Source organism: Canis lupus, chromosome 19, assembly GCF_003254725.2.
Source record: "Canis lupus dingo isolate Sandy chromosome 19, ASM325472v2, whole genome shotgun sequence".
NCBI classification, from domain to species: domain Eukaryota; kingdom Metazoa; phylum Chordata; class Mammalia; order Carnivora; family Canidae; genus Canis; species Canis lupus.
The window spans coordinates 36206800-36218981 of NC_064261.1; the positions used below are offsets into that span (position 1 = coordinate 36206800).

General features: G+C 42.7%; 1 long non-coding RNA gene across 2 annotated transcripts; it reads left to right on the forward strand.

Annotated features, from left to right (window-relative positions):
• The first annotated feature begins 2726 nt into the window (after positions 1-2726).
• Positions 2727-11661, forward strand: LOC118351535 (uncharacterized). Of its 2 annotated transcripts, none has more exons than XR_004807108.1 (3): positions 2727-2830; positions 7836-7923; positions 11146-11661. It is a non-coding gene; the product is annotated as an uncharacterized LOC118351535 (long non-coding RNA). The 2 variants fall into 2 exon arrangements; XR_004807109.1 differs by having other exon boundaries at positions 7839-7923.
• Positions 11662-12182: the final 521 nt, after the last annotated feature.

The following is a 12182-nucleotide window of genomic DNA, read 5'->3' on the forward strand; positions in this document are numbered from 1 at the left end:
TAATGTTGAAACTCTAGGTCCTGATTTTCTACTCCGAGTTTCTCTTTTCTTTCTTTTTGTAATTTTCTTGTACTTAATTGTAGAATTTATCTCCTTTTTATTTTTTTTTATTTTTTTTTTAATTTTTTTTATTTATTTATGATAGTCACAGAGAGAGAGAGAGAGAGGCAGAGACACAGGCAGAGGGAGAAGCAGGCTCCATGCACTGGGAGCCCGATGTGGGACTCGATCCCGGGTCTCCAGGATCGCGCCCTGGGCCAAAGGCAGGCGCCAAACCGCTGCGCCACCCAGGGATCCCTTTATCTCCTTTTTAGTACGTGGCCACTAATATCTTTGCTCAGTATTTTACACACTTTAACAAAAATTTTTTAGCTTAACTTCCTATGTTTACATAGCTTAGTTATCAACCAATGATTTATGCAGAAGTTGTGCTCAAATATCTTGAGTTTATAAAAGTTCAACTCTGCCAATGAATCTGTTCCTGGGTTGGAGAGTTCATTCAAAGTTCAGCCAGTTCTCATGTATACCTTGGCTTTCCTTTTATACCAGGTTCTCTCCAAGGATGTGGAGAGAGTTAATGTAGCCCTTCGATAGCTTTCTCATTTCTAGGATCTCCCCATAAATTTCTGGCTGGCCTGCCCCTTGCCCTAAATGGGACCACCACCTCAGGCTAGTAGAGCTTTAAGTTTTCCCCATTCTTTTTGTAACAGCTATTTTATTTTTTTATTTTATTTTATTTTATTTTATTTTATTTTATTTTTATTTTTATTTTATTTTTAAAGATTTATTTATTTATTTGAGAGAGAGAGAGGTAAGCAGGGGAAGTAGCAGAAGGAGAAGGGGAGAATCTTTAAGCAGATTCCCTGCTGAGTAGGTAGCCTGATGTGGGGCTTGATCCCAGGACTCTGAGATCATGACCGGAGCTGAAATCAAGAGTCTGATGCTGAACCTGCTGAACCACTCAGGCATCCTCCAGCTTTGCTATTTTAATTAACAACACTGCCAGCGAGAGTTTTTGCTCTCTGCTCCAAATTAAATCTGGGAGCAAGGCTGCTGATGTTCTGAGCTAGACCTGCTCTAGTAGTAAAACCTAACTAATATTGCCAAATGAACTAGGATGGGGGTTAGAGCCCCCCTGGCAAGAAGCCTCAGACCTCTGTCTGCCATCATTATAAAAAGTTTGAATAGGTTTTCACACATAAAAACCTTTCAGTTACTTGTCTTTTGGGGAGAGGATCTTTCAACCTTTTCAGGCCGCCATAGCTAGAAGTATCATCTCTAATATATTTGTAGTTTTTTAAAAAATATTTAAGTCTGTAATCCTCCTGGAATTTTAATTTTATGTATAGTTCGAGGTAGGACTTTAACTTTATTTTTTCCCCAAATGAATGGACAATTTTCCAAACAACTTTTGGCTGATTGACCTGTCTCATTTGGTTTGAATATAATTTTTAAGTGAGACTAATGTTTGAATATGTGTATGTCTGTGTATTTTTTTTTTTTATGTCTGTGTATGTTGGTGCAGCTGTGGAAGGAAATGGCATGTAGGTCCTCAAACTTAATCACCTCAATATGTCATGATAAGATATGAGAATCTGCATATGATAGATGAAACCAGCTTGCAGAAAACTTCCCAGAAATTACTAATGTTTAGACTATATTAGGCACTGTATCATATCTGAATTTGACCCATTTATGACCTTTGTACTTGGATTTTATATCCTGTCTACATCTTTTCCTGTATCTAACCTCAGCCCCACATTTTGATTTTCACTTTTCTATTATTTTGATATACTTTTGATCACAATGCAGCAGTCTTATTATGAATCCAATATCTCTTTCCCAGCTAATTGAGCTATGGTTATTTTTTCCAGTAGGAGGAATGAGATAGAAGCTAGTCTTGACACTCAGATTGCATTGGGCCTTCTCTATTTTTTGATAAGCATGTTGAATATCTCCATACATACATCAAGTGTTTCCATGGATCCAGAGCCAGTTCTTGGAAATATTTTTTTCTCTAGAGGGCATAGGAGGATGGATTTATATTGGCACTTTCACTCTTCCTTATTTTGCCATCTTTTAGAACCAATGGCTTCTAATTGAAGTGCCACAGTTCATTCCTATTGTCATGATCTTGCTTTACAGAACCATCGAAAAGAGGCTAAAGGCTGCGAAAGAGTGGGTGACTTTTGACTTACTTTGCAAAAAGTTCCTATCTCTACTTTTTGGAATGAGGTTGATTTTGGTTGCTGATATATAAAAAAAAGATGTTGCTGCACTACATAGTAAGAAGTGATACGGCTCTCTTGGCCTAACACACTGTTTTTTCCCAAAATACCAGTACAAAAAATTGTCAAAATCAAGGTGCCATACCTAACTGCTTAACTCTTCCCAGTAGTATCACATATTGTGATCGAATTTGTAAATAACTTATTACATGATGACACAGACAAGATTTCTCAAAATCTTACCAGATTGTTGCCTTAGGCATCATAGCATAAGTGTGTGGCATCACTATTAAGGAGTACCAAAGGGGAAAAAAATAGCCGCTCTAGATTTGAGTACCGATTATCATATTACTAGCTCTGATTTTAGACAAAGCTGTGAAACACTTATAAAGAAAAATAAACTTTTGGAAATTATCTTTCACTAGGGAATATTCACTAAATCACTGCAGAATGAGGTAAGACCCTTACCTCCTCCATAACAGTTCTTTGTTCACTTTCTTTAGGATACTCTTAAACACCACAATTCAACATGAGGCTGTGTCTTAAATGGAAAATGGGTTTTGTCTCCTAGGTAAGAAGATCTATCTCCATAATAATTAAAGGTAATGACTGCAAAACACACCATACATAACATATATTCAATAAGCAATGGTTATCAGTATTATCATAATTCTTATATGATTATTATTTTGTGTTATGGCTAATGCAAATTTATTTTTAAGGACACAAGCTACCCTTGATAGAAATGGCAGGGTTAGGTTTTTGACGCTGACAAGCTAGCGGCCAGACAGACCCAATGCAAAGTTGCCTCATGTGGCATCACTGTACTAAATAAAGCTCAGCTCCACCTGGAAGCCCCAGCTGACTTTTACTAGTTGCAGTGTCTTTGGAAGCAGCTATCTAATGCTGTGAGTGGGATGTTCTGTGGGAAAGATAGGCCTGCTTGAGGGGCCCATATCTGATACGGTGTGTTTAAGTTGGAAGAACATCTCTGGCTGTCTATAGGGACAGCATTATAAGGGGAAGTACACAGGCTTTGAGATTTGAATCCAGCCCCATCATTTCTTAGCTATGTGAGTTTAGCAAGTTGCTTCATCTCTTAGAGAACCAAGTGTCTTATCTGTGAAACAGGAATGATGATACCTTGCAGGATTTTTGTGAAAATCAGAGATAATATATAGGAAGTGTTCAGTACACCATAAGTGCTACATATGGTATTATTTAAATGCTTTAGCAGCATCTATCTATGATCCTTATTTTGGAGGTTTTATGTAAGGATTAAAAGAAAAAATATGCATGTAAAGTACCTGATACATAATAGATCCTTAACAATCAGCAAACTCTTATGTAAATTTCAAAGAATACAGTTATTTAATGGGCTCCTTAAGTATAACTCTCAATTTGGAGTTAAGAGGCTTATTTTAGTCTAGGCTCTAGTGGTAATACATTCTGTGCTCCTGAGCAAAACACTCTGGGCCTCAGTCTCCTCGCTTGAAAGTTAGATATTTGGATAAATAGGAAAGCAAAATGTCCCTTTTTCTACCGAAAATGATACTTTCTTATGCCTTTTAAGGAAGAAGCATTATGATATTGGGGAACATTCCAGAAGCCCAACTAACACTAACAAGTTAGGGTCATTAACTTTGTGAAATGAATAAATTCATTGAAAATGAAAGTGAAAGCAAATGGTTTATGCACAGCCAAGTTCATTCATTGAGATGTATTTGCTGTGCATCTGAGTCCTAGAGAAAATTGCACTGGGTTCTGAGCTCCTTCAAAAGAGACGTTTGAAGGAGTCGTAAATGTTTTCTCATATCAGAATAGTTAGCTTTACTTTAAATTTAGAAGGAGCCTTTTCTCTGGGTGTTAAAGAAGCAATAAACACGTCACCTGAACCTTCTTTCTAGCAATATTAGCTATTAGCAATATTATTCTGAACCCCACCTATTTTCATTTAAAAAGATTTTTAAGAATAACACCTTTTTGACAAAGATCAAGATTACCTTTAAAGAACCTTTCCTCTTAATTAAAAGTCTATTGATAACATACTCTTCAAAGCGTTTCTTTGAATTAAATATTGTGGGGGTAGGGTGGTGGTGAATGAGAAAACTTCTCTGCTTCAGGGAATTTTTTTTTTTTTTTTTTTTTTTGCTTCAGGGATTTTGAAACAAATGTTACTATTGGGTTACACAGAGGCTTTAGCAAGCAGATACAATCTTCAGTCTTCATTTATTTGTTTTAGTATGCTCAGTGCCAGGCACATAGTAGCCACTAAAATGTTTGTTAAACAAATGGAATGAATAAAAAAAATATCTTTTCACAGTCTCCAACAAGAACAGTATAAACTGTCTTGAATGGGGTAATGGTAGGTCCTGTTTTTAATAGAAATTAACTGAGCAGGGCACCTGGGCTTTGGGAGTAGTTAGGGAAGGGGAGAGACCGGATTGTTTGGCACCTGTTGGGACCTCTTCCTTCAGACAGAGGATGGGATGGAGTAGTGTGGAGAAGAGGCAAAATATTCATTGTTGTGGGTTTTTGCATTCATTCTCCAGCCCAAAGAAGGCCTAGTGGCCTCCTCCATCAGTGGTTTGGTGTTGGGTGTGCATGTGTTGTGGGAATTGGGAAGGAATGGCTGAGCCTTGCTGGAGCTATTGGGAAGATGTAAAGGTTGCAAAAGGAAACTGTCTGAGACTGAAAAAGCTTTTATATATGAGATAGAGCATGTGAATGATTCTTGAACTCTCCTTTGGGACTTGATGCTGCCCTCTGTGCTGGTTTACATATTGACGATGACCCTTCCTTTCTAGAGGATTGAGAACTTCACTTGATCCCTAGCAGTGTTTGTTGCTTATGGCAGCAGAGGAGGACCAGACAAGGTCCAGGTGGTATGAAACAGAAGGTAGAACCAGACAAGGTCTAGGTGGTATGAAGTAGAAGGAAGAGTATTGTACTAGAAGTCAATGGCCCAACTGGTAGGCGGTGTGGCTTTAGGTAAACTATTTAACCTCCTTGGGTCTCTGTGACAGCATCTTTAAGGTCAAGAGATTGGACCAGGTGCCATGTGCTCTGTGCTAGGTGCCAGGCAGTGGCACCTAGAGTTGAGTCACACATAGGCTTGGTTCTCAGTCTTGCTGATAAGGGCTGTAAACAGAAGTTAATGGAAACTTCCAACAGGTAAAGAGAAGGAAATGACTAATTCTGTTTGGTAAGGCTTAGGAGCTGACATCGAAGAGTAGGAATTTACTAGAAATTTATTAATTCTGTCATCGTGGGACACCTGGGTGGCTCAGCGATTGAGTGTCTGCCTTTGGCTCAGGGCGTAATCCCGGGGTCCCAGGATCGAGTTCCACATCGGGCTTCCGGCATGGAGCCTGTTTCTGCCTCTGTCTGTGTCTCTGCCTCTCTCTCTGTGTGTCTCTCATGAATAAATAAATAAAATCTTAAAAAAAAAATACTGTCATCATTCACTAAATCCACAAATCTTGGCTGGGTGCCTACTGTATACAAGGAATGGAGAAATGTCTATGAAAAAACAGCCAAGATCTTTACCTTCATTCAGTGGAATCTAAGCTGGGGTGGTAGGGGAAGTTGGGAAGGAGGGCTATTTCTATATAACATTTGGTGAACATGTAGTCTTGTCCAGTACACCCACAGCCTAGATAGATTATATCCCCATTGTACATTGAGAAAGCTGAAACCTAACAGAATAAAACCATTTGCTGAGCTCACATAATAAGATGTCATAAGTACTCCAACCCTCCTTGTTTTCAGAGCTCAAGCATTTATTTTTTAAAAAGATTTTATGTATTTATTCATGAGAGAGAGAGAGAGAGGCAGAGACACAGGCAGAGGGAGAAGCAGGCTCCGCACAGGGATCCCGACGTGGGACTCGATCCCGGGTCTCCAGAATCAGGCCCTGGGCTGAAGGCGGCCCTAAACCGCTGAGCCACCCGGGCTGCTCCAAGCAATTAACTGTGTTGCAGTTCCACAGCTCACTGGGTAGGCACTGGCTGTGCCTGTCTAGCAGTCAGTCCTTCTCTGGGGGACAGCTTATCTATTTCCCTTTGGAGATCTAACCCCTCCCACTCAAAGTGCAGTTCTCATCCCCCACCCCCACTCCCCAGGCATCAGAGGCGAGGGCCTCACTCAGGCCTGGCCTGTCAGATCACGCATCCTTCTGGGCACAGTGATGGCCCAGCAGCAGGCACATGACAAGCCGCACCAGCTGGAGTCAGCGCCTAGGCTCTTGCTGAAAATATTGACAAGGAGTCTTGTTCTTTGGCCTAGGATTTTTAAACTGTGAACTGTAAGCCCAGAGCAGCTGACAGTCTTTGCTTCCACAAGGGGAGAGGGTGCCTGCCCAAGAACAAAGCTGACAGAGAGGAAATAGGCTCAGAGCAACAATTTCTAGACAACCAAATCTGAGCTCTTAGATCTAATTTTGCCTGAAATGGGCACTACTCCTGTACTTCTCAGTTCCATGAGCTAATCGGTTTCTTTTGTCCACATAACATAGTCTGGGTTATTGTCACTTGCAACCCAAGAGTCCAAAAGAATACAACCTCCAATGGTGTGTGGTAAAAATTTTTTTTTCTTTCTCCCTAGTAGATTCTTCACAACCCCTGCAAAAAACCTCCATCAGGCTCACCTTAACTTTGTTCTGGGAGGTTAACAGGATGTGGCCTTTGCATGAGTCTTTTGCACTCTGCTATCTCAGAACTCTGTCCCCAGTGTTGTCACTAAGTAAGCCAGACTCCACAAATGAAGGGATGGATTGGGCAGCCCCGTTTTTGAACGTTAACCAGTATCTCTTCCTTAGTCCACTTCAGGGCCTCCACCACCCAGCTATGGATCCTTTCTTCTCCACACGGGGACCCCAGACACCTGTCCCTCTCATTTTGGGAATGTCATATTGAGGTTATGTGTGATGTCAGACCAGGAGCAGCATGCATGGAGGTTAAGGATGACCAGAGGGGACAGCTTCTTCCCTGGTCCTAGTTTCTAATGTCTTTTTCAGGCTTTGAATCCTAGAACCCACCCCTGGATAGTTTGCCTAATGCAGCTCTTGTCCTTGCTGCCTGAAGGCCAAAGCAGGAGTGCTTCTTGCTTGACCAGCACAGTTCAGACAGGGACCTCAGCTATTAAAGAGAAATTATTCTGACACTGGTTGAACTGGTAATATTCAAGGTTATTGCAACAGGGGTCTTAGGTTGCAATAGGGGTCTCTCCCCTGAACACAACAAGGACAAGTCAGGATTTGTAAACAACAAGCACAGTGAAGGGGTCAATAGCTGGAAAATCTCCAAGAGGAGACATCAAGTGTAGGAGGATTCTAGCTCAAGACAGGAGGAGGACAGCCTTCAAAAATGGGTGATGAAGAACTTGGTCAGATATTAAGGGCAATCAGATATCAAGGATAGGGAATGGGTTTCACATGATTCTTCTCTGAGATTGGGTTAGTCTTGGGCCCAAGGATGAGGCATAGCCATAAAGAAGGACCAAGGGAGCCCGACTAAAGCTTGGTCAAGGAGAGAGTCTTTGTCCTAGCTGTGACCTTGGATGGTTTGACATTTTCCTCTGGGCATCTAAGGGCTCTCCTTCTTTCAGCAGGGTCTAGAGTTGAAGACTACAGCAAGCGAGTCAGCATGGGACACTCGGAACCACGTGTTGGAGGCACCTGTGTCCAGCGCTCTCTGTAAGTTACCAGTCTCATTACTTAAGCAGAGACTTTTAAGTCTACCCCTGGGTAGTGTTGAACATCTGAGTTGAACAACCCTGTGACTCTCACCATTCAACAAATGCCTCTGGAGACCTCAAACATTCATCCTCATCAACAAAAGTGTGGTTCACTTGAGGCCATAAATGAACTCACACGCTGGGCCTCTAAGGCACCCTTTCCATCAGCTGTCCCTTTCTCCCTTGGTCCCTACTTCCCTTGTAGCATCTAGTGTGCTCCTCCAGCCGTGGATGAAACGTGCTCTCTCTGCTGTTACAGGAGCACCCCTGAGACCAGTCTCACCTTTTTGTAAGAAGGAGCTTCCCAGGGCACCTGGGTGAATTAGTGGTTGAGCATCTGCCCTTGGCTCAGGTCATGATCCCACAGGGTCCTGGGGTAGAGTCCCACAACAGGCTCCCTGCAGGGAGCCTGCTTCTCCCTCCACCTCTCTCTGCCTCTCTCTCTGTGTCTCTCATGAATAAAGAAATAAAATCTTAAAAAAAGAGAGAGCCTCCCTTTGCTCCAATGCCTGCCTGAGGATATGGGGCTGAGCTCTGGAGGTGTTTCATGGTAACATTTGCGCTGGACCAAGACCTCCAAATAAAGTCACTCTAGAAGCTTGGCGTCCCTTTGTAGGAATGAAGCCATCCTTTTCAGGAGTGTTGTGTAGAGGTCAGCTTGCAGATCAACCTCCATAATGCCTGGGAGGGATGTCTGATGGAATCCAAGATTTAGGGAGACTGAGTGAGTCCTGGGTAAAACGAATCCAGCATGGGAAGCCATATTTTTTTTTATAATAATAGTAAAGGAGTAGGATTCCCCAAGGATAGCCTGATATGCACCCTGAAACTAGCTATGGGGAGAAAGCTGTCTGTGGCCTTGTAGTTCCATCATGCTGAATCCCAGGATCCCACAAATATGGGTGCTATGCATCTTCCTTAAGTGAGTTAGGAAAGATACAATTGTTAGAGTGAGGCTTCCTTCCCAACAGACCTGTTGAACTCTTCTGAGACTAGTGACAGGTCTGCACTCTCCACTGGGTCAGAGGTCAAGGCCACTGTGGGTGATAGCCTCCCTGTGGAAAGGGACAGAGCTGTCAAGTGATGCCTCCTCAGGGACACAGGCTCGCTCACATGTAAGACATACTGTGGGGGATTTTCAGGAGTGTGTGGAGTGAGGGAGAAGACCACTACAAGAATTGAAGTTCTTGACCATGCCAGGGGCTGCTTACAGCCAGAGAGATGAGGATGTTAATGTTGTAGTCACATCTGGCTGGCAGGGGTGGGGAGGAAGGAGCCCAGGCACACTGCGGATGGAGAGGGGGTCATGAGGAATCTGTTGAATCTCAGCCCAGTGTGGATTTGCACCAAATCTAGGATGCCAACCTTCTCTCCCTGCCTTCTCTGTTGCTTCCTTCTCAGTTCCCCCATTACTCCAAGGATGGAGCAGGAATAGCAAGAGGTTGCACTGAGCTTCATAGCTCTTAGGAGGGTCCCATGCAGTTAGGATAGGAGAGCTTCATTGGGACTTTTTTTTTTTTTTAGATTTTTAAAAAACTTACTTATTCATGAGAGACACAGAGAGAGGCAGTCACAGGCAGAGGGAGAAACAGGCCCCATGGAGGGAGCCTGATGTGGGACTTGATCCCAGAACTACAGGATCATGGCCTAAACCAAAGGCAGAAGCTCAACTGCTGAGCCACCCAGGTGTCCCTTCACTGGGACTTTTAAGAGCAATGGGTCCTGCATGCTAGATGTACCTACAGGGGTGTGACACACAAAATTCTGGGGGGAGGTGCCTGGAGCTACAGGAGACAATTGAGTTCTGCAAGGGTTTGGGAGTAGGACATTAACAGGACCAGAGGAGGAACAGGACCCTGTAGTAAATGTCAGGGTGCTCTAATTTATCTTCCTCACTGGTCTCTCAGGAAACCCCCATTATTAACTTCTCTACCAAGGCCTAAAAGACCTCTATTAAAATGCAAATGAGATTTGTGGAGGACATCCCAATGAGCCCTTACCAACAATTAACACCTTAGCTGACCCTCCTTTCTTAGGAGGGAATTAGCCCTAGCAGAAGGGGACCTAGGGCAACTAAATTTAGATGAGAAGGGTGAGAAAAGGATCTCAGTGTGGGTGGAGCTGGGAAGGTGGCACACCAGAAAAGCCAGCAGCAGCATGACAGCATGGAGGGAATGACTTTCCAGGGGACACAGAAGAGAGGTGAGCAGAGAAGGACTCAAATCAATGGCTTCGGCTTTCAGTTTCACGTGGGGTTGAAATTGTCCATATGACTTAGCACCAGCCTTTCCTGATACGAGACTGACCCCTCAGTAATCACGGTCAAGAGCATCAGAAGTCCAAGTAACACATGCCTTCTGCCCCCCCCCATTCCCCCCCCAACCCCAGCAGCGGTCCCCTTGCCCTTTCAGATAGACAATCTGTGCTCCCTGGTCTGCCCCAGCCAGCACTCCCCCCCACCAACATGACTTAGCTTTAAACAAAAGGGCTTCTAGAAGCCCCTTGCAGAGAGACAATCTCTAGCCTGCTCACCAACCACAGCAGGTAACAGACCGTAGACATACAACAGCACCTTATAAACAATATGAGAACTGTTGGTCTTTTAGCCTAGAATTATTTTCAGACTCAAACCAGGCTGATTATTCATTTAGACTCACTCCCCTTTTGAGTTTTCTGAGCCTTGTGAATGGCCCATGTCACCTGGGGGTGAGCAGTGGAACTGCAGGGTGTGTTTTTCAAAGCACTTGCTCAGCTGTTGGCCTGATTAATGGGTCTCAGTTTGGTACCCGATGGTTTATGGAAGAAAAGAAAGGTATGTTTCAGTCATTCCAAATTGACTTCTCCCCTCATCTCAGGACATCTAAATTGATCCTCTAACTGATTCTTAATTCTATAAATCAGACCAAATGTTTAATGCTTAACGCTGGCATATTCATTTTATATCGGATTTACAATAGATTTTATGGTTGATGTAACATTTTATAGAATGTTGGGGCCCTTTAGATAATCAATATATTAGGTTCATTTATGACTGTTTTTATAAGGATAGAACTATAATTTTGCTTTTTTAATATTATAGACATTTATAGTTACTTCATTGTATATTGCTGGTCCTATCTGTAATTTACTTGATGTCGGTTTCTTGGCCAGAGTTCCTACCCTCCCTCCTCTTCTCCTCCAGATCAGTGTCTCCTACATCTAGCCAAATTCTGCTTTCTCGTGTTACAGTGAAATCAAGGACTTCCTAGATTATCTACCCAAATTGGAATTTCTTGAAATATATGAATATTGTTTAAAAAAAACCCCACAAAATTCAACTGAATGAATTTTAAGGATCTCATTGGCTGTATTTGATGATTCATGAACTGGATGGCGTCCAATCCAGCACACAGAAAGGAACTCAGAGGAACAAACAAAATAAAAGACTTTTATAGGCAGAAGGGAGCAAGAACAAGGAATTATGCTGGGCAAAAAAGCGAACTGGTTATTGCAAGGTCACTTTCACATGGGGCAGATTACCCAAGTAGTGCTGATCAAGTGATTCCCGATTGGCTGGTTGAAGATTCCATTTCTGGGAGAGCCAACACCGTAATCAAGTTAAGTCTCAGTTTGGTGATGTGGGGTTTAGCATTAATGGACTCCATTTGGGGCCTATTGTCTTGTTTTTAACAGTATTAATAAATTCTGAGCAATGGAAGCCAAGAAGCTAATGTTTGTGAGACGTTCTTAATATCACAGAGTGTGAGTGAATTCTTAAAATGCATCTCAGCCCTCAGCCTTTGCAATCACTCCTCTGTGCCCAGAGTCTGGGGCAGGTAGAAGGCTGTGGCCAACTCTGGGTGGGAGCACATGCCTCTGCATCTGCCCACCTGCTGTCCCTCTGCTTCTCTTGTTTTGTTTGGTTTGGCTTCTGCTATGCTTTTACAAAACAGCTGATAGGTGTATGTTCACAAGCAGTAGCAAACAAGCAGGCTTAGTGGAAACCTGAAAATTAAAAAATGAACCCATCCCCTAATGCGGGCTGTTTTCTGTGTGGTCACCTCTGAGCTTTGCTTCTGTTTTATTTTCCCATCGTATTACCTCAGTGGAGATCCATTTCCATAAGACGGGGAATCCTTTGTTTATCTTTGAATCAGGACAGACCTTGAAGTTCCCTGGGGATGTGGATACCATCACTTAACTTCTTAGCTCAGGGATTTCATGGCAACTGGTGACAAA